Genomic DNA, 23,339 nt, shown 5'->3' with positions numbered 1-23,339 from the left:
TGCCTTCACCATAGCAACTTGACAGGGTAGTTTATGGAGAGAGAGAAGATATTATGGTTTATTAATATAATATAAGAATAATATATTAAAGGAGAAATCATATTACTTGATTAATATTAGTCATATATTAATTAGGAATTAATTTGGTGACTAAAAGAGATTAATTGAATAAAGGGGACTTAAACTGTCAAATGTTTGATAGTTGTATTTTGCGCTAGGAAACCTAATGGACTAAGGGGTGAATGAAATTATGATGGGAACCCATCATATTTTCGTCCATGGCCTTATTCCAGAAGGTTCCATGGGCTGCTTAATGTGTAAGCTATCCATTAGGGTTTTGATTGAAACCCTAGTTGCTCACAATATAAATAAAGCCCCTAGGTTACAGAAATCGGCCACTTCTTCTCCTAGAACCCTATTGCCGATTTTTGTGCCTCCTCCTTCTCTCATATACTACCCTCTTGCTAGTTGGTGTTTGTAAACCATTAGAGGAGTTACACTTGTGACTCTAAGCTCAAGGAAGAAGTTAGATAAAGAATTATTCAAGAGGTAATCATCTAGATCTCGTTATTTACATTGATTTTGTAATATGTATGCTAGATCTAGGGCTCCAAATCTTGTATGAATTGCATGTACAATAGAGAAACCTAGATCCAAGTATTTAGGGTTTGCATGTACACATAGAAATGTTCTTATTGCTGAAACTCATTAGTGGTATCAGAGCCCTGATTGGTTTCTGTTGTATGTGATGCAATTCTTGTTTATCTACTAAAAATCGAGTTTCTGGCCTCTGCTCGACCCGACTTGGCGAGTCAGTATTTAGACTCGGCGAGTCAGCCCAACTCGGCGAGTCTAGGTTGTCACTCGGTGAGTCCGGGATTCAGGCAGAAGATATTTCGTGATTTATTACTGTTTTGATGAAGAATAATTGCTAAAACAAAAGATAATTTCTAATTATTTGAATAATAATTTCCTTATATGATAAAAGTTGATTATTTAAATTATTTGGTAAATTATCTTCTAAATAAATTGCATTAGGTCAAATTTAGATAATCATTAAATTAATTGTTTAATTTAAAATTATTTGCTATTTGATCCTTTGTGTTTTGAAAAGTTCAAAACTTGTCCTCAAGTTTTGAAATTTAAATTTTGTGATTAAAATGTTTAATTTGAACTATTTAAATTTCAAACCCTAGAATTTTACAAGTTTAAAATTCGACCTTATACTTTATAATATTATAAGATTAATATGTATATATGGATAACCTAAAATGCTAGTCTTAGCGTTAGTAGGTATCATTCACAAAGCCGATCAAAAAGGGGGGTATATGGTTATGGCCTATAAAATGGCCATTTAATGTGTGTCCACTATCACCCGCCGCTTCCTTGATTGGCGGAGGGTCGTTAGCTGAACGGGTATGATAGGGTAACCCTTTCTCATTAATATGTATAATGAATTATTAAAGCAACTAAACGTTTTTACAAAATTCCCAATCTTATTTACTTTAGACAAAGTGAATTGTTGCAATTCTATGAAATTACACGTTGTACCCTTGCTAAGACATTAGTGGAGCGTGTGTGGTTAACCGGCACACAAATTGGGTCTAAGCAAAGGTGGCAAAGCATGACTCATTGTTTGTCATAGTTAGATGGAGCGTGTGTGGTTAACTTGCACATTGAATAGGTGACTATATCAATGAGGTCACCGTGTACATTTGCATGGTTATTCACACCCGCTTTGTGATCCTCGGCATCACCGTCACAAACTTGAGGGGCATATCGAGATTTAAACATGCCATTGAAAAGTTCAATGAATCTCAAAAAGATATAGGAGTTTTTCAATACAATTAAAACTTAATCTTATTTTCGGTTTTCATGGTAGAGAATTAGTGAATCGTCATTCACTTACCTTCAAGTTATTTGCATGTTAGATTACGACATCCCTCTTCTAATATGTAAATAATGTTGTTGGATCCTAGCCCTAATTTCTCATTTGGGTGTTTAATTAGGGATTCATTTCTAATCAAACTTTCTTGTTTTCCTTTTTAGATGTTGAACATGAACAACAACAAAGCTTTTGGCTCAAGTTCCTCCGGCTCATTCTCACTCATGAACTTGTGTGGGAGGTGATATTCGACGGAAACAATTTCAACGATTGGATATGTAACGTTAGAATGGTCACCCGTTATGAGGACAAAGAGTATATCCTAGATAACGAGATGAAGGAGATCGACATGAACATTGCTACTCCCAAAGAGATCGTTGCCTTTTAGGCCCACGAGCGTGATGCCACGAAAGTCCATTGCATCATGCTAGCGACAATGACTTCCAAACACCAAAAGTCCTATGCGGACATGTATCCCTATGAGGTGCATCAAGACTCTTTGGAGCGGTACCACCAAAGTGCGAGGCAAGAGAGGTATGAGATCGTCACTTCGATGATCACTACCCGAATGGGTAGTTGAGAGTCCCTTACCGCTCATCTACAAAAGATGTAGAGATATGTTGATCGTCTTCTAAAGTTGAATGTTAACTTTAATGAAGAGCTGGCGATTGACATCATCCTTCACTCCCTGCCTCCCTGCTACAACCAGTTCCGCATGACCTACCATATGAATAAGGAAGAGGTCACATTGAGCAAGCTTCAAGGCTTGCTAAGGACTACCGAGAGCAATCTCAAGGATAAGTATGTTGCATCAACTCCCGCTCCAACCGTTGACCCTGTTTTGGCAATTGGGCAAGGGAGGGGTAAGAAGAGGAAGGCTCCCTCAAAGAGCAACCACAATGGTAAATCCCAAGATGGTACCTCTTCTAGTGGAACCAAAGTTGGTTCTGCTAAACCCAACTCTAACCCAAAAGAGGCAGAGTGCCACTACTGCCACAAAATAAGGCATTGCAAGAGAAGTTGCCCAAAATATCTCCAGGCCATCAAGGATGGAAAGATCAAGCCATCCTACGCAGGTATTTACACAATTTAAATTAATTATTCATCACATTCCATTTCTTGGCTACATGATACAGGATTTGGTTTTCACATTTTTTCTGATTTGCAGGGCCTAAGAAGAGATAGGGATGTGGATCATGGGAAGATAAATTTGATCATGGGGAACAGAAGATCATCACCTGTCACCAAGATCGAAATTTACTCTTTAATGCTTAGTAGTGGACTAGGATTAGATTTAGACAATTGTTGCTATTCGCCAGATATGGCAAGAAACATCATTTCATTTCATGGTTTATATAGACAAGGTTTTAGATATTCATTTGATAATGAAAAAGTTTCTATTATTTCTTATTTTAATGGTGTAATTTATTTTGAAGCATTGCCTTGTAATGGAATATATGAAACTGTGATGGTTTTAGATAACATAGGAAATGATGTGTTATGTGTGGATTCATCCAATGGTTTGGATAAAGCATGCTCTTGGCATTGTCGTCTTGGACATGTCAACAAGAAAAGCATAGCCCAACTCAAAAAGGATGGAGTGTTAGAGTCATTCGACCTTAGGGATGATGACGTGTGCAAGTCTTGTTTGCTTGGAAGAATGACCAAGTCATCCTTCACCGGCGCTTGTGAGAGGGGTGAAGGTCTATTGGATCTCATACACACCGATGTGTGTGGGCCCTTTAGGTCAACCACATGGAACGTGAGCCTCTTCTACATGACTTTTACCGATGATTATAGTAGACATGGGTATATCTATTTAATCAAGCACAATTCAGAAACTTTTGAAAAGTTCAAAGAGTTTAGACAAGTAGTGGAGAATCAGTTGGGCAGGAAAAGCAAGATGCTTTGATCCGATCGAGGAGGAGAGTACCTAAGTCTTGAATACCATGACTATCTTACAGAATGCGGAATCGTTTCGCAATTGACGCCATCTAGGACACCGCATTTGAACGGTTTGGTTGAGAGGCGTAATCGAACCTGGTTAGACATGGTTCGTTCCATGATGAGTCGTGCTTCACTACCTATCTCATTTTAGGGGTATGCCTTAGAGACTGTCGCCCATATCCTTAACTTAGTCCCTACAAAGAATGTTGCCAAAACACCTCACGAAATGTGGACAGGGAAGGCTCCCTCGTTGGCACATATCAAGGTTTGGGGTTGCGAGGCTTTCGTAAGACGAGAGACTCATGACAAAGTCGAACCTCGTAGTGAGCGGTATATTTTCATTGGTTACCCATAGAAATCCTTTGGGTATCTCTTCTATAGACCGAATCACAATGTTTTATTCGTTGTGAGGAGAGGGTTTTTCCGAGAGCGAGAACTCATAAGCCAAGGCGAAAGTTGGAGGCAAATCGATCTTGAAGAGATTCAAGAGTCGAGCGATGAAGGAACCTCTAATGTTGGTGCTCAACCCGAGGAGGAAACAACGGTTGAACCGATTGACAAGTCCTTACATCTTAGACGTTCCGAAAGAGTTAGAGTTCCACCCCAGTTATATGGTTTTCATATTACTAAAGAAGGTAACATGTATATTAGTGATAGTACACTAATAAATTTGGACGAACCTAACAACTATAAGGAAGTCATGGAAGGCCCAGAGTCTACAAAGTTGAAAGAGGCGATGGACAGCAAGATTCAGTCCATGTACAACAACCAAGTTTGGAATTTGGTTGACCGTGTGCCCGGACGTAAGACGGTCAGGTGCAAGTGGATCTTCAAGAAGAATACCGACATGGATGGGAATGTGCACACATATAAGGCACGATTGGTCGCAAAAGGTTTCAATCGAACTCCTAGAGTTTACTATGATAAAACCTTCTCACTGGTTGCCAAGATAAAATCCATTAGGGTGATGTTGGCCATTGCTGCATTTCATGATTATGAAATATGGCAGATGGATGTCAAAACTGCTTTCCTTAATGGGAAGTTGGATGAGGATGTTTACATGGTTCAGCCAGAGGGTTTTGTCAATGCGAAGCATCCCAGTAGAGTGTGCAAGCTTGAGAAGTCCATTTATGGACTTAAACAAGCGTCTCATAAATGGAATCTTTGTTTCGACGAGAAAGTCAAAGATTTTGGCTTTCTGTGAAGCGAGGATGAATCATGTGTGTATGTCAAAGCCAGTGTGAGTATAGTTAGCCTCGTCATATTGTATGTTGATGACATACTACTCATACGAAATGACATCCTGACTTTGTAGGAGGTTACGTGCTGGCTCGGGAAGTGCTTCGCTATGAAGGACCTCGGAGAGGCATCCTATATTTTGGGAATAAGGATAGTGAGAGACAGAAGTAAGAGACTAATAGGAGTTAGTCATAATACCTACTTGGACATGGTACTAAAACATTTTAATATGGAGAATTCTAAGAAGGGGCAGTTGCCGATCTAAAGTAATGCCAAGTTGAGTAAGACTTAATGCCCGAGTACCAGAGTCGAGATAGCAAAAATGAGCTGAGTACCATACGCTTCTGCAGTTGGCTCGATTATGTATGTTATGACTTGTACTCGCCCTAATGTGGCCTTCGCTTTGAGCATGGTTAGCAGATATCATGGGAACCCTGCCAGAGCGCATTGGACCGCAATAAAAAACACTCTTAAGTACCTTCGGAGGACCAAGGAATGGTTTCTAGTCATCGGTGGGAGTTATGATTTAAAGGTGCAAGGGTACAGTGACGCCATTTTCCAGACCGACATGGACAACTATCATTCGCAGTCGGGCTGGGTCTTTACCCTTAATGGCGTAGCAGTGACTTGGAAAGGTTCCAAGCAAGAGACCGTGGTTGATTCAACGTGAGAATCAAAGTACATTGCAGTGAGTGAAGCGTCAAAGGAGGAAATATGGTTGAAGAACTTCATTGGAGACCTTGGAGGTGTCCTAGCCATAAAGGATTCCATGGAAATTTTATGTGATGATGAAGGAGCGGTTGGCTTGACCAAGGAACCGAGGGATCACGACAGATCTCGACATATCGACAAAAAATACTATTTTATTCGACATCAGGTGGAAGAAGGACTCCTCGTAGTAAAGATGGTATCGTCAGAAGACAACCTAACAGATCCGCTTATGAAGGGACTGAGCAGGGTTAAGCACTTGCAGCACACTAGTAGCATCGGGCTAAAGGAAGATATTAGTTTAGATTAGATAGTTTAGAAACATGTAGTAGATAAACTGTAATTAACATTTGATGATTAAATAAAAGAGTATTATTTACTAGTAATGTTGCTGTCTTATGTTAATTGTTTACCTTTTGTTTCATTTTGCATGTTTTGACTTCCTGAATAATAAGAATTATTCGAACCGTCCACAGTCGTTCATATGTTGGAAGTAGGTATGAATGAACACTATCATGAATTGGTGTGTAGATTGTCTAAAAGGTATTAGACATAGCAAAAGTTTGGTACAACGTTCATGAGTGCTTATGAGTTTGATTTGAGCATTCACTACTAGAAAAACATCCTTTTACGACGTGCAATTAATGACACACACTGATAGAGGACGCGCATTTGTGCGTGCCCAAAAAATTAATGTCAGTTTTCCAAAAATTGAAGGATAGAGGGCACGGATTTTTGCGCGCCCTAAAATTAGTGTCCAACAAAAAAAAATACACATAGGGCACTTATGTTTAATGCGTATCGTGTAAAGGTGTCGCTTTATAAATTTTTTCAAGAACGCGGATTATAGCTGAAGGGGGGAAACGAAATCCAAAAAATTAAAACGCTGCCCCCACCTCCAACCCTCAGAAACCCTAGAAACATTAATAGCATACATTCAAACAAGTTTGCCAGCCTTAACAATGGTTGCATCCCTTCTATTTCTACGATCCTAAATCTCCCTTATACTTCCTTTCTCACCGATGCCCAATTTTATAGCATTCAACTCAACAATTTCACGTTTAACTTTCAGTCTTTCACCACTGCGTCTACTTCACCACCTAAGCGAATCCGAACTCATAACGGCACCTTCCACTGCGATGAAGCCCTTGGATGCTTTATGACTGGCCTCACGTTGAGGTTCCACGGAGCCCGAATCATTCGAACTAGAAACCTTCCGGTACTATCACTACAAGATATGTCGACTCTTGAACGAAGATATCACCTCGCCTCCCCTTTGATCCGGCAACATCATGTCCGACGACCTTAGGATTACTTCGTCTATTGCTCAAATCGACAAGCCCTATGTCTTATTAAGGTGAGTTTCAGTTGATTTTCTCTTCCTTATGTTTTTGTTCTTCTACCAGAATCCTATCTTGCTAAATCCTTTTTTCTTCCCGACTTAATTTTTCTCCATTTGATTTATGATGGAAGGAAAAAACATAGAAGAAGTAATCCCTTTTTTCGATTCTTGTTAAATCCTTTTTTCTTCACGACTTCATCTTTAACTCCCTACTCTATCAAAGCTCTCTCTATATATCAATTGAAGGCATGGTCCCGAATTCTCAAGAAATTCATCCCAAAGAAGCCTAACAGTCAAGAACTTCATCCCAATCAATACAACCAGGGCATCGTTTGTGGTATATGTTATTAAAGTTCTTTCAATTTGAATATTTTTATCTTAAAGTTGGGTTTATTTGGAAATGCATCTTACTAACTTTTGATTAAAAAAGGTTTTTTTGTTGGGATCAGAAAATTGCAATATAGATCTCGCCCACAGGACACTTGCACCTACAAAGAGAAGGAGCCCACTAGATTCTGCTTTCTTTTCACACGAACCAGTTTCTTTCTAAGAACAGGTTGGTTGTTTTAAGTCATATTTTCCTAATTTGACAGAAATTTCATATCTTTTTATCATTGAAATTCTATAAATATAAATTTTTATCTCCAGATTTGTGTCGTTCTTTATTCTGGGGATGCTACAGAAGAAGGAAAACTTCTTAGACTAAAGCAACAATGTTTCCTATCCAGTGCATCACTGCAGGTTTGACAATCTTTTTATTTTTCATTTGTAACAATGGATGATTTATAAGTATTAAAAGATAAGATAATAGAGTTTGAATGTTTATGTTTTTTAGGACATTATTTCATGGTTCAAGGAAAGAAAAGAAGGAAGAAAACATGAGAAATAGTCACAAGTGTTGACCAGGGCTAGGGTGGGATGAAGCCTGGGATGTGACTTCAAGGTGCTTTATAAAGTTTATTAAAAAAACATGCTACTTTTTGTTTTTGACCTTAAATAATAACAAAGAGGTTGCTGTTGAGTGTTGACCAGGTCAATTGCTTATACAATCCAGATAGATAATTGTAATCATAGGCATGAAAGTGGAGGAAATATGGTCCTGAGCTCACGCTCACACACCCCAAGGTCCACTGCCAAGGCAGTAAGAGATATCAGACCAGAAGTACAAATGAATGGTAAACATGATAAAGAAAAAGGTGTTAATGTTCACGTTATTGTGCGATGCAGGACTGTAAAATTTTTATTAAAGCATATATATGTAACAAAATTTGGATTATTTTTACAAAAATTTCTTGATTGTTTTCTAAACATATAGACCATTGAGTGATGATGAGACAAAAGCACACACACTAGTAGGGATTACATATATTGAGAACAAGAAAGTAGTTTGTGCAGTTCAACATATAGCTAACAAGCAGATTGATAGATCATTTGTGTTTGATAAGTTAACTGTCTTGTATAATATCATTTATTCTTGTTCTTTCTAAATATATCCAAAGAACCACCTTTCATAGTATCTCAAGGAACAAAAGTCTTTCGTTCTCTATTCTATTTTAATAAAAATAATTTCTTTAATGGTGTTCCTAATCACTAATATGGATAGGTATTTGGTCCAAACTCTGAACAAAGGGACTTGTATTATGCAGCTGTCTCTCGTATTGTTTTTGAGGTTCTTGAGGGCTAACCATGCTTCCTTTTTCTTCACCGCTTCTTCAGCAATGGAATGGGACCTATCTTCATTATCACAAAGTTGATCCAAAGCAAGCATACTATTTATCCATGGAGTTTCTTCAAGGGCGAGCATAGACTAATGCCATCGGGAATCTTGATAATCAAGATGCATATTCCAGTGCTTTGAACAAACTGGGACATGAACTTGAAGAAATCACTGAGCAGGTAATCCTTTAAAATCTTTCTAACATGATTAATATGTTCTATTTTTTAACTATTGTATTATAAAAATTTTAAGAGAAAGATATGACACTTGGGAATGGTGGTTTACGAAAATGCTTACATCATCCGAGAAAATCTTGAAGAAGGAAATGGCTGCAATGAGAGCTGCTGTTGGGCGATCTGTTACTCCAGTTATCGAAAAGGCAGTCACAACTCCTATCTCAGAGGCTTTCGAGGTAACTGATTGTAACATCCAATTTCTCATTTAAAATTAAAAAGAAAAAAAATCTAATTTAAAGTCTAAATTTGCATGCAGAGAGGCATAGGTGATAAGGCTATGAATCAGTTGGAAAAAATAGTCAATACTAAGCTTGTAGCAACTGTTTCAAGGCAAATTCAAGTCTAATTTCAAACATGTGGAAAACAAGCTTTACAGGTATGTGATACAACAATAATAGATCTTTCTAAAATATAAAATGATGAATTTCGTTGTTTAAATTCTAAACCCTTTTTTACAGGAAGCACTGAAGAGTAGTATGGAAGCTTCTGTTCTTCCTGCTTACGAGATGTCCTGCAAAACAATGTTTGACCAAATTTACTCCACATTTCAAAAAGGAATGGTTGAATTTATACATTCACCTTTAGCATTTGCTTTGAGGGTAAGAATACTAGAAAGCACAATTCCTTCCTTCTTTTGCTTCATTGATGTTCATTTTTGTTTTTTTTTTCAGGATACTATCAATTTTGATATGAGGATTTTAGATCATAATAAGTCGGTTGTCTGCATGGAAAACTTCTGTGTGGTTTCTGGGCATATGGTAAGATGTTTGAATACTATAAATATAGGAAAAACCAACTAATTTTATCTTATCTTTTGTGCTTTTTTAGGGATAATTTAGGCTCCATCAATTTAGCCCATTTGTTTTTCTCTGTTTTGGCAGGTTAATGGTGTAGCACAATTCCACAGTGACATCTTAAAGGCTGAATTATTTGCAGATTATGTGTCAATAAGGCCAAACAAGTTTCAAAATAAGACGAATGGCATTACTCCTAGACGTTGGCTCAAATTTTGTAGTCCTGAACTTAGTCAGATCATAACAAAATGGTTAAAAACAGACAAGTGGGTCACTAACCTAGACCTACTTGTGTGTCTGTGGGAGGTATGATGCTTTCATTTTCATTCTATTATTATGTAAAAATGACCATAATGCCCTCTATTATGAGGATTTACATATCTCCTGCTGATTGTTATATCTTATCCTCTCTCTCCAAAAGTTTGATGACAATCCAGAACTTCATAAAAGAAGATACTAGAACATTCTGTTAATGCAATGCAACGCATGTTGAAACAGGAAATGAGCCATGAAGAGCGAAAAGCCACAACACCAAGGACAATCATGATTGGAGGGAAAGCATTTGCAACATATACAAATGCTAAAAGAATAGTCAACCTGATGGATGATGTTGGTGTTGTTGTGAACACCAATCCTGAAGTTAATGAATATTAGGTAAAAATGGTTTCATATCTTTTTTCTGTTTTTGAACTTATTTATTATTGTAATTTTGTATTGCATGTGGTTTTTGTGCCTAATTACAATGTATATGTGGCGGAGGTACTTATACCAGGAGGTGAGATGTCACGACATATAAGTACAATTAGCATGGAAGCTAATGGGACAAGTAATATGAAGTTTGCACTTAATGGATGTCTTATTATAGGAACATTAGATGGGGCTAATGTTGAAATCAGGGAGGAAGTTGGAGAGGAATTTTTTTTCCTTTTTGGAGCAATAGCAGATAAAGTTCCATTTTATTTCTCATTTATTACTAAGTTAGGGTATATGGTTTTAGTTGAAAGGTGAAGATGAACAAAGGTTTATCTCTTTTTATTTCTCATTTATTACTAAGTTAGAAAATAAATGGAGACTAAATAAATTTCATAATTTTTGTTTATAGCTCCTTCTCTTTAGTTTGCGTCTTGCTTCCAATCTATGCCAGATAACAATGGAGATTGATGGATGTCGGTTAATAGCCTCTTCTGGAGCAAATAAAGCAGTAAGTTATTAGTATTTTTTAAATAAATAAATGTTCCTCAATTTGCAAAATGAAAGGGAATAAAAGTAAATAAATGTCGATATTTTTAATTTGAAGGTGGTGGAGTGTCTAATTAGGTTGGTTGAAACCTGATGAGGTTTCCATGGTAAGTGTAATTTGGTGTTTTGTAAGTTTGTGTCACCACAACAACTAATTTCTCATGTTTGCTATGATACTATTCTTCTTTTGCAGCTTGTAGAGTCTGTGCTAAGTAAGGTCATGGAAGAGATTGAGAATCGTATCACTAGTAAAGTTGACCTGGTAAAGCTTCTTAGCTATGTTGTTTCCTAATTTCGATCCTTGCTTGGTGTTTCAAGTACATATAATAATAAGCTACATTTCCTTCTATATAACTGTTTAAACAATTTTTTTATAAGGCACAAATATACAATCTTATAACTTTCTACTTTATATAATTTCTAATCATTTGTTTTTTTTCAGTCAACTATTAACTTATAAGTAATTGGAGGTAAGGAAAAATTATAACCACGGATGATTTGCAAATTATCAAATTTTGATTTATTAATACACAGGTAAATGAGGTGAAAGGAGAGGATGTTGTTTGTTTGATAAAGAATTCTGCTACTCTATCTAGTTCGTTATTCACCTTGCATGTATCCCAAATATGTATTGAGCTGCCAACTCTCACTGATAAAGATAAGGAGGTGAAGTTTCTCTTTTGTGATTCCATTAGATGTTTCTTATCATATACTCATTTAAGTTGTAAGTTTTATGGAAAATTGTAGGTTAATTAGCACAAGCGGAGTGCGTAACAAGATTTTTGCAAAGATAGAACATTTTGAGGTCGGATGCCCACATTTTTCAAGTTGTATGTAATCAAATTGTCTCTTATGTCACATTGGGGAGATTACTTTAATGTCACATTGAAATTTCATCGAATAATATAGCGATAAATAGAAGAAATAGCAATGTACTTTCATCTATTATTTGTATGACATTAAATTTTATGCAGTGGATTTTTTTTATATGGTATTTTATTTTTTATTATGAGACATTAAATACAAATTTAATTTGAAAATTAGTAAATCAATAAATAATATTTTTTTTAAACATTTAAAATTATGATACGCAAAAATGTGTGTCATCTTCATTTATGACATGGCCTTTCTTGACAGGGGCTTTCTTGATACACATTGTCTGTCATTAACACGAGCGTCATATGGTTACGACACGCGAATGCGTGTCGTCTTCCTTTATAATAGGACCTTCCTTGATACGCATTGTGTGTCGTAAACGCGTGTCGTAATTACGCGTTGTAAATGAGCGTCGTAAATGCGTGTCGTCTATAGACGACGCGCAAAAGCACATCGTCTCTCTTTATCACAGGGCCTTCCTTGACGCGCATTTGGGCATCGTGTGAGCCTTTTACAACGCGCAATGAGCGTCGTAAAAGGCTGTTTTTGTAGTAGTGATTGGAATAAACCCTCGCTTGATGGAATCATTTCTTGGAATTTATCTCGAGTGATCTCAAGACGATAATATCATATGGTCTTAAAACCTAGACATCTGGTTTATTGTTTGGTAATTGGTTATGCATTGATAATGCGAAAACGCATCAGTAACTTGATGTTATAAAATCCATCGATGTGCATGATTTGGTTCGTGAATAATAAATGCATATAAGTCGAAGTTTATCTTTTCCTTTTATCCTAAGAGGGTAAAAGTGATATCAGGGCCCCTCGATGATTTGGTTGGACTTATGTGTCGGGCCCGTTCAGGACTGAATTGATGTGTTTAATTAAGTTCTATGTCAAACGAATCAGAGATCGAGAAACAAACTACTAGACAATAAGTATGACTATATTCCATGTAATTGTCCGCACGATATCTAGAATGGAGGACTATACGATCCCTTATCTAAAGGATAGGTTACTGATAAGATCAGAGTTCGACAGCTTCTTTGGGAGCTACGATTGCTAATCGGATTGTGCTTACATTTTTAGTTACTAGACTTATCCAAGTAGGAGTCTGTTGGATTAGTGTTTAAGCCCGTAACTATATTTGGTAAGTACTTGACCAACTTGTGCATGGTCCTTTTGGGTTGCCTTCACCATAGCAACTTGACAGGGTAATTTATGGAGAGAGAGAGAGAGAGAAAAGATATTATGCTTTATTAATATAATATAAGAATAATATATTAAAGTAGAAAACATATTATTTGATTAATATTAGTCATATATTAATTAGGAATTAATTTGGTGACTAAAAGAGATTAATTGAATAAAGGGGACTTAAACTGTCAAATGTTTGATAGTTGTATTTTGCGCTGGTAATCCTAATGGACTAAGGGGTGAACGAAATTATGATGGGAGCCCATCATAATTTCGTCCATGGACTTATACCAGAAGGTTCCATGGGTTGCTTAATGTTTAAGCTATCCATTAGGGTTTTGATTGAAACCCTAGTTGCACATAATATAAATAAAGCCCCTAGGTTACAGAAATTGGCAACTGCTTCTCCTAGAACCCTAGTGCCGATTTTGTGTGCCTCCTCCCTCTCTCATATACTACCCTTTTGCTAGTTGGTGTTTGTAAGCCATTAGAGGAGTTACACTTGTGACTCTAAGCTCAAGGAAGAAGAAAGATCAAGAGCTATTCAAGAGGTAATCATCTAGATCTCATTAGTTACATTGATTTTGTAATATGTATGCTAGATCTAGGGTTCCAAATGTTGAATGAATTGCATGTGCAATAGAGAAACCTAGATCCAAGTATTTAGGGTTTGCATATACACATAGGAATGTTCTTATGGCTCAAACAAATCATTTCTAAGGTTGAAGGTCCATAAAATTGGCACCTTTAGAGTTTAAAACCATCGATGTTTGAGTTTGGGTCCTTTTCATGAAAGAAGAATGCTACTCTTTGAGATTGCATATTTTTTGGGCATGCAAGGTCACCAAGTTAGTGACTTCATGGTTCTAGACGTTCATTTAGTAGTGGATCTGTGGTTTGGACTTGTCGGATAAAGAATTAGGAGCTTAATGAAGTTTTTTGCTCAATGGAGGAGTACATTGGTCGTACAAGTCTATATGCGCAGCATACAAGCCAAACAGCCTTTACGCTTAGCGTACAACTGAGTACACCCCATGTACTCAGTCATGAGAAGTTTTGCATATTGGGCTTCGGTATGGGCCATCTATTGGGCTTAAATGTCGTGGGCCCTGTTGGGTAATTAGGTTTTGGTTTGATAGTTATTTTGGGAAGGCCCACGAAGGGGTTTGGGTCTAATTTGGAAATTGGTTCATGGTTTGGGCCACGAGTAGCTTTTGGTGTTTTGGGCTTGACTGTTTAAGTATTAATGGTCCATCAGAATGCAAAGTGTTTTGGACTAGAAAGAATGGTTGGGCCACAAGGCAAGACCCATGTAAGGCGTTTGGGCCCAATTTGGAAAATTAGGCCATTGATTGATTAATTGGCCTTTGGGCCTTTCAGATTGTAGTTTGGGCCATAGTTTTGGACAGGGCTAGGTTAGGGGCAAAATGGTCTTTTTACCCCAAGTATGGAGTTGTCGTTGTGGATTGGAACCTAACTGCTAATCGGGTATTGTTTTATTATTGGTAGTTGAGGATCAGTAAGCCGACAACCAAGGGTTTTCTATATGATCCAGCAGTGTGAGGTGAGTGTCCTCACTATATCCATGCGTCGAAGGCACCAATGTCAGCCCATTACATCTTATATGGTATGCTAGTTGTCTCTGTGATACTTGCATGGAAGACCCCAGGGGGAGCCCGTGGCAATTAGATGTCAGACCGTTGAGGAAGCATGTGGTATTCTAGGTAAAGACCATGGGGGAGCCCATGGGCTATTAGATAAAGACCATCCGGGGAGCTGATGGCAACTATATGTATGTCGTATGATAATATGTGGTAGTATGTTGTATGGTATTTTGGGGAACTCACTAAGCTTTGTGCTTACGGTTTTCAGTTTATGTTTCAGGTACTTTGGTTTTCAACTGGGAAAACTCTTGATGACTGCAGAGCACACACCACATGTTTTCTTATTCTGCGAGCTACTCTGATTTGATGATGTTATGTTAAATGTTTTGTTACCTTATTTTTTGGGAAGATTATGTAATAACGTTTTAGAAATTCAAAAACAAAAGCTTTTAATATCAGAGCCTCGGTTTGAGGGATTCAGACATACTCTTGGGTGTGTCTGAATGCAAACTGAGGATTTGTAAAGTTTTCAAAACAAAAGTATTTTCAGGTAAAGGGTTTTCTATAATAAGAGAAGGGTGTGGTGCATGCAATCAGCCGAGCTCAAGTAAGTTTTCCTTGAATACCCATACATTTTATCTGTTATGATTTGATTTATGAATCTATGAATTCTATGCTAGTTAGGGCTAAGGATCCAATTAGTTCTTATATGATAGAATGCTAGGAGAGATGCCTTGTATGAATATTGTATGAGCTGGTACACTTGCATGCTAGCGCTGATTAGTTAGCGGTAGTTTGGCCTGATATGTGATAACTTGTTGTATTGGGTGAATTGGGTGTTATACTGAGATGGGAATATCTATTTGAATCAGTAATTGCTAAGTTTACGCTTTGAAATCGTATACGGTTTGAATCTTCTAGCCCTAGAATAATGGATTTGGCCTTATTTCATGTTCCTTGTCTAGTTATGGTTCTAGTGTAGAGTTTGTTATTCGATAGTTTATTTGATCTTGTTCTACGTATAATTTGCATGCATAAGGCAACCGGCAGTAAGGGTGGAATTGCTAGCATAAGTGCTGGTGTGTGGGTTGAATGTTCTATGATAGTTTTGTGGATTAGAGTATTACTTCACGAATGTTGCTTGCTTTGTACTTTGTGGAACTCCTACATGATGGGAGTAAGCCACTAAGTGAATATGATGGTATTCATGAGGTGGATGAATGGAATTATGGGGAGTCCCTCAATAGTTGATGGCAGAGTGAGGTCGAGGACCTAGGAGAGCTGCAGCGGTTGTAGTCGTGTCTTTTAGTGAGTTTTGGTGCATCAGTTTGAGAAGGTAACTTAGAGGATTTGAGATGATTTTTGAGGAAACTACGGATAGGTGCGGAAGGTATTATTGGGGCCATACTACTGAAACAACAAGATCCATACTCGAATAAGGGAGAGTCTTGGAGAATCTGAGAAGCCTGTGGAAGAGGATTCTTGGGTATGTTTGATCAGTGGCATGTTATATTTCAGTTTGGTGATGAGCACTCAGCGAGGAGGTTTCGGTTATCATACCGGCTTAGGTGAGGGTACTGAGTCGATAGTGAGTAGATGTGGGAATTCATCTCGTCAGAGATTAACCGCGATATTTTAGAGCAGAGTCCTGTGATTTTTGGTGTGTTCGAGGAGGGGATCTTAGAGATATTGGATGAGCGATTGGGCCCGATCCGTGCTGAGTTTAGGGCTATCATTGGAGCTCGCTCTATATCTTTTGTGAGAGGGAGATCGATTTGGAACACCTGGGGAAGTGGGGGCCAGATCAGGTGCAAGCAGGGGAGGGTCCCGGGAAGGGGACCCAAGACTTCAGATCAACGATTGAGGGGTCGACAGGGCCGGGGTCAGTGCAACATGTGCGGGAAACTACACAATGGAGTTTTTCATTCCAGGGGTATGAGTTTCTATAAGGGTAGCAGGATTGATCATCTCAGTAGGGATTGTCCTTAAGGGCAAGCCCATTATGTTTTCTCTTCGACTAAGTAGGCCACAGGAGGGCCACATGTCCGAGGAAAAGGGGGAGGATAAGTGAGTGTGATTACTCCGACTATTTCATGGATCTATGATAGTCGTGAGGGTAAGGCAAGAGCCCTAGCAGATAGGAGTCGGTCATTGTAGTGCCAGACAGGCGAGGTCCATGCTCCGTTCGGTGCTTTTGCGGGCATGTTATCTTTTTTGTGTTCCTTTTGGTTGTTATCATTTTTCATGTTGCTTGGAATTTTATATTGATTTGGGTAAAAATTATCTTTGTTATATTGCTCTGTTATTGTGGGATTATAATTTCGAGGATTGTTTTATGTGTTTTGTATGCATTTAATCATTAGTGGGTTATTAAGGGGTTGTATCTTATGTGGCGGGTTCCGACGTGTTCGGTTGTTATTTTGGGTTTGGTCGAGATCGGTTCAAGGGAATTGTGTGGAAGGTATATAGTCAGGATTCAGCGGGTTGGTTCTCCAGTATTCATCAAGGTTCAACGATTTTAGTATTCGTTCTAGTAGGAGTGGTGGCTGCATATGGAAGAATTGTTTGGTTCTAACACTACCGTTGCTAGGAGAGGGACGGTAGCAGGAATTTGTATTGTCAGTTACATGAGTTATTTGGCCATTAGAAATTTCAGGGGAGTTTCATTTTCACTCAGGTTGCAATCGATTAAGATTCAGTGACTCTTCGAGAGTGAGTGTTGAGATGAAGATTTGTTAGTTCAGTGCAAGGGTTATGGTTTTTAGTCGCCAGCGTAAGGACTCAAGAAATTGGCATGGTATCAAGGGAGGTGATTTGGATCATTAGGAGGATTAACATTTCAGGAGTTGTGTGATCATTGAGTTTGGCTACCAATGGAATGCTAGTAATGATTGGCCAGTTATAAGTTGTTCATGCTATTTAAGGTAGGTGGATCAGAGATCCACCGGGATTATGAGGTTGGAGAGCTTCGTCGAGTCTTAGTGGGGGAGAAGTAAGTGGTTGTTCAGATTTTGGTTGTGTTGGTGGGAGTTCAGGAAACCTCTAACCACAGGTCAGCATCTCCTTTGTCATTCATAGTTGGCTGTGGGATTCGACTGCATGACCCAAACTCCTAAATGGTTACAGGATTTGGCTCAGGATGCATGGTATTCTGATTGTTTGAGGGTGGTCATACCATGAGTGGTTGGAGGTGTTGTAAGATTGCGATGGGGATCATAGCATTCACCAGTTCGAGGTAATTTAATATTATAGATGGTCGAGCTTGATGGGGAATCAATTTGTGCCTTGGGCACGTCGGTTAGGATTGTCGAGGAGTATCCTCTGTTTGGGTCGAGGACCATTGGGGTCCGAGGCGGAGTCATAATTAAGTAGCTTTTGAGGGGTAGGTCTCGTGGGCGAGGCCCGTGTGATTATGGTAGTTCAGGTGGGTCTTGGTGGAGACTGTGGAGTCAAGGTTTTGGATTTGATTTGCAGGACGAAGTGGGCAGCCAGTGTATGGTCCAGAGGAGGTCTATAAGCTGGGCAACTTTGTTATTTGGGCTTTTGGGAACCTGTGTGACATCCCCAAAATCTCATCCAGAAAAGACCGATTTTCATTTATGCTTTTAAAATAATTTTAGAGTAAATCCTTCTGATTTGAAAGAGTTGCGGAATTTGTTCCCAAAAACAAAACATGATAAAACAATGTTTACCAAAGCATTTCATAAAAGAAATGTATTTTCATTATATAATCAAAACTCGGGATGTCATGTTCCGATACAGACCATAAAGCATAAACGATAACATTGCAAGTCATTCAACAAATATATACATATACAGACTTGTAAACAAAACAACTTGACGGTTCATCCATCTTATGCCCTTGCGCCACTTCCTGTAATACAAATAAAACTGAGTGGGTCAGGCTTGGGAGCCTGGTGAGCATATAGGGTTTTCAACCCACAATAAATAATCATATATAATTCCACCAACCAACAATAACCCAAATACCCATTCCCGTTATTCTCACTTTACATCCCTAAGACAACTGACATAAGGGACCTAGTCTAAGAATATTTCATCGGGGCGACAACACATGCTTCGGGGGTTCCTCAGCAATATAAGTCAAATAAGGCAACAATGAGGGGGATGGAGTACAGCGAATGAACACCCAAGTTCATTAACACCTACAGGTGGCGAGCCTGTTAGTGTTCCACAAGACTGTCTAGAAAAGTCCGTGGTCGTCATCTAAACTCCGCTAGATGACTAAATCAAAACAACAACGAGGCCTCTCATCTGTTTATTACACACCAACTATCTACCCATGTTCTACCCAACATATTAGTAGATAAAAATATACATTTTTATACATAGTTTAAAAACCTGTATCGCATGCTTTAATCAATACATATTCCACATAACAGATGAGGCACACACACATAACACGTATTTCATAGAGAATAAATCATATCTATGAGATAGAAGAAAGTGAATACACATTCACACATATAACCACAAAATTATACACATAATACGTATTTCGTATAAAATACTTCATAATTATGCGTTAGAAGAAACTAACCACACACTCACTTGATCAGAACATGATCAGACAACACTACGGCTTGCAGAAGTAGTAATCCTCTGCAGATCTGGAAGATCTTTACAAAAATCGAACTTCTCGCGGGCAGAGCTTCGGCTTGGGAATCGCACTTCTCGGGATCCCGGGAGCGTGAAACTTCCTTCTTAATTTGGATATGAGATCCGGGGTGTCGGGATGGCTTCGGGGGTTTACGCGCAGAGCTTCGGCACAAAAAGGAGAAGAAATGAGGAAAAATACCCGAAACCCCCGCATCCTATTTATAGGAGGCTGAGGCCTCGCAGTACGCTGGGCGTACTGCCTTACGCGGGGGGTAGGCCTCCGAATGCGTCACTACATGCGTCATCCGAAGAACTCGAGTGCGAGGTGCGTCATGCTTCGCGGTACGCTGGGCGTACTTCGGATCAGATCGGTGACTCCTTCGGATATACATCCGAATTAAAGATTAAGTTTAAATACAAATTATTTAATAAACTTTGAAAATTCATATCTCCTTCATACGAACTCCGTTTTCGACGTTCTTTATATCCACGCGTAGGTAAGACTACACTCTACAACTTTCGTTAAGACTCCGTCGGCTAATTTTGACTTTTATTTTTATTATTTATTTTTAGTAGGCCGGGACAGAAAAACTTCGTTATAAATTCATAACTTCTTCATTTGACGTCCGATCCCGCCTAACTTTTCATCACTTCGATACCAACAACGAGATCTTCGATTCTCGTTTAGATTGCTTCGGCTAAAAACCGCTCGATCTCAAATCGAGTATTTCGGGCTGCATACTGTTAAGTCGAAACTTCAGAAAATCATAACTTCCTCATACGAAGTCAGATTTGGGCGTTCTATATATATTCGGAAACTTCGTTTCAACTACTACAACATTATCCAAAGATATCAAGTTTATTTTACACTTAATTTTTGACGCTCATTTTATTCTTAATTAATCAAATCACATAATTAAGAAATTAAGCACAAAACACATAATACTCAAATAATATACTTCTATTATTTCAAAACGGGTTACAAAGGTTAACCTAGACTATTACATCAACGAAAATGCCTAGCCTGGAAACGCGGGCGTTACAACCTGGTGGTTGGACCATGTGTGAGACTGGTAATCTTAGAGATGGTTTGGGAGTAATTATTTATTGTTCAAGTGTGGTGTGAAATGCAAGCGCAGATTTGTGGATCTTGGGTCATGAGTTGATTATCAGATCGGTTGGGTTAGATCTCGAGTTTGGAATCGTGTTTGTTTTTGTGTGAGGCCTTCTCTTCGGAAGGATATGGGTTAAGGACTAGGAATTACAAGGGGTTCATTTGAAGGGTTCAGGATTTAGGGATGGTTTCAATTTTGTTGGCGGATCAGGCTCTTGTGTTTTACTTTGGTTCTATCTATGTAGGGTCAAGCTAGTATGGGAGCTCAAATTTTCAGATGGATTTTATCTTATGATTGGGAATGGATTTTTTCAGATGTTTTTGACCTGGGTGGTTTGGATCGTAAGGTTGTGGAACACCACAGCATGCATGTAATTAGTAATTGGTAAGCAATGAAGATCGGTTGCGATTTAAGACTATAGTTGGTCTAGTAGCATTCTCCTTTGGCATTGGATTTGGTGGCATCTGGTTTGTCGGTCTGTCTTGGCCAGTTGGAGCCATAAGGGGCAGGATAGCTTGTGCAATTATTATGATATGAGGTTTCTCTCGGGAGTCTCAAGGGGCTACTATGTGTTTGTGCGTCTTTTGGCTTAGCAACTGGGTAGTAGTCCATTGTTCTAGATAGTTGGAAAAAAAGTTGGGACCAGGGAGGTCTCGACTTTCCTTCTATTATCCACTCTTGTCATTTTAACTTTATTTTGACTCTTGTATTAGCCAGTGTTGTAAAACTCGCCGAGTTTGCCGATTACTCATCCGAGTACTCACTACTCGACCCCTTACTGAGGCGAGTTATAGAATTCGAGTACTCCCCGATTGGCCCCTTATTTAAGAATATAGTGTTGTACAACTCGGTCAACTCGATGATTAATATGTATAATATACTTAATGATGTATTATTTAACACACACATGTGGTTTTTACTACAGATATATATTTAAAATTTTAAGTAATTATTCACGAAGTTAGACCATTGTGTGTTATTCAGTTTTTGTGTATTCACATGTATCTAATTTTGTTATATATTTCAATCAATTTATCTTTTTAACTTATGATTTTAACATATATAATTTCCCTAAAAATATTTATACACTAATTACCGAATCCGAGTACTCCCAGAGTACTCGCAACTCGGTAGTCGGACGAACAGATATCGAGTAACGAGTTCTACAACCATGGTATTAGCTACAACACCACACCTCTCATATAACTTGGTTGATCTTCGTTTGATCGATTTTTGACCAAAACACACACATAGATTATATTAATTTTAAAAATCCGATTTTACGTATTATAATTTTTTTAATTCAGACATTCTGACAGAATATGTTTATGAGCATATTCAAAAATAAAAATATTCTTAAGCCATAAATAATAAATATATTTTCGAACCTAGTTCTTGATCATGAATTTAAAAACTTCTTGTAGAATAACAAATCCTTGAATAATCAATTGAAGAATAAAAAAAACACATTATTTCTTATAGAATACGGGTAACAATTGTTAAAAATTAAATTTATTGTTAAGGAATAAAACTATAAAACAATAAAAACAGGAAAAAAAACATCAGAATCTAATAACGACTAATACATTCTAAAAGAATAATGTGGTCCGTTTCAATTTTGTGGTCTGTTGTTCAAGTATCAACATCTGTGATTCCAACAGAATTGGAATTCGTCTTTCCATTCCACTAGAATTGGAATTCATGATTCCATTCCAATAGAATTGGAATCTCACCAAAATCATCCATTGAATCATCTACATAAACACTCTTCCATTCTCTATTCCTTTTTTGCATCGATTCACAATCAATATTTAATACAAAAGAAAAATCACCCCTGCATTCCTTCTCTTTTCGTTTTCAGTCAAGAACACACCACCGAAGTGTATGTTTTCTAGTGCAAACCTGAATGAAGAGTGTATTGAAAAGGGTCTCAGGAAAAGCAGTGATGTTGGCAGTGACAACATTGAGCTTCAAGGATTCAAAAACCTCACAAATCTTGACCATCATGTCTCTTCTTTTCCTGCATTTCAAACTCACCAATGCTATCTTCTCTCCCACGTATGCCACTTTTAACTATTAATTAACACTTTAACACAATCATCAATTTGAGATAAAATCATGAGAGTACGTAAAAACAGTTCAAGACTTTGACTTCCTTCAATAATTTCAATCGGAAAGGCCCTTGAATCACTTGTATCTGGAGATTGCTGAATCATTTTCTAATTTGATTTTTACGTTGACATGAACACTGTGTCCTGATCAAAATCGTAAACCCCAAATTCTAATTTTTGAGACTCTAGTTTCATTATCTCCTCTTGAATAATCCTCCCTTGGAGGCCGCCGACGACTAAGTTCCGTCCGGCGAACTTGAATCACATTAGCCGGAAAATGTTTCCTCCAATCCGCCCCAAATGTATTTTAGAAATATCATAAGAAAACGATGGATTTAGGTTTAAACAACAAAGATAAAAGGAGAAGATCATATGATTAGTTAATTAGTATGATTACATATCGAATTCTTAAGTTTGGAGAAACATATTGGTCTCCCAATAGTTTTTATACTCACCTGCGTTGCTGCTTCGTTGCTCCTTATCGAGAGCTCTGTTTCTATGGTTTGTAATTCGAGAGCAGCTTGAACTTCGTTGTCCGACTCCGAGCCGGAATCGGAACTTGATGCAGACTGGAATAAAGGGGAAATGATGGTCGGATGGACAAGGGTGGGGGTGTCGATTTGTTCAATTAAGGGTTTTCCGAAATCGATTTTTAGATAAAGAGGGAAGGAGATTTAAACTGAAGAGATACCATGATTATTGGGATTAT

General features: G+C 38.0%; 1 pseudogene; it reads right to left on the bottom strand.

Annotated features, from left to right (window-relative positions):
* Window positions 1-22,296: 22,296 nt before the first annotated feature.
* Window positions 22,297-22,950, bottom strand: LOC145076344 (transcription factor bHLH35 pseudogene; annotated as a pseudogene).
* Window positions 22,951-23,339: the final 389 nt, after the last annotated feature.

The sequence above is a fragment of the Lactuca serriola genome, chromosome 9 (assembly GCF_051521515.1).
Source record: "Lactuca serriola cultivar US96UC23 chromosome 9, Lser_US96UC23_V15, whole genome shotgun sequence".
Classification (NCBI taxonomy): Eukaryota; Viridiplantae; Streptophyta; class Magnoliopsida; order Asterales; family Asteraceae; genus Lactuca; species Lactuca serriola.
This window is presented reverse-complemented; position numbering and strand designations above follow the sequence as displayed.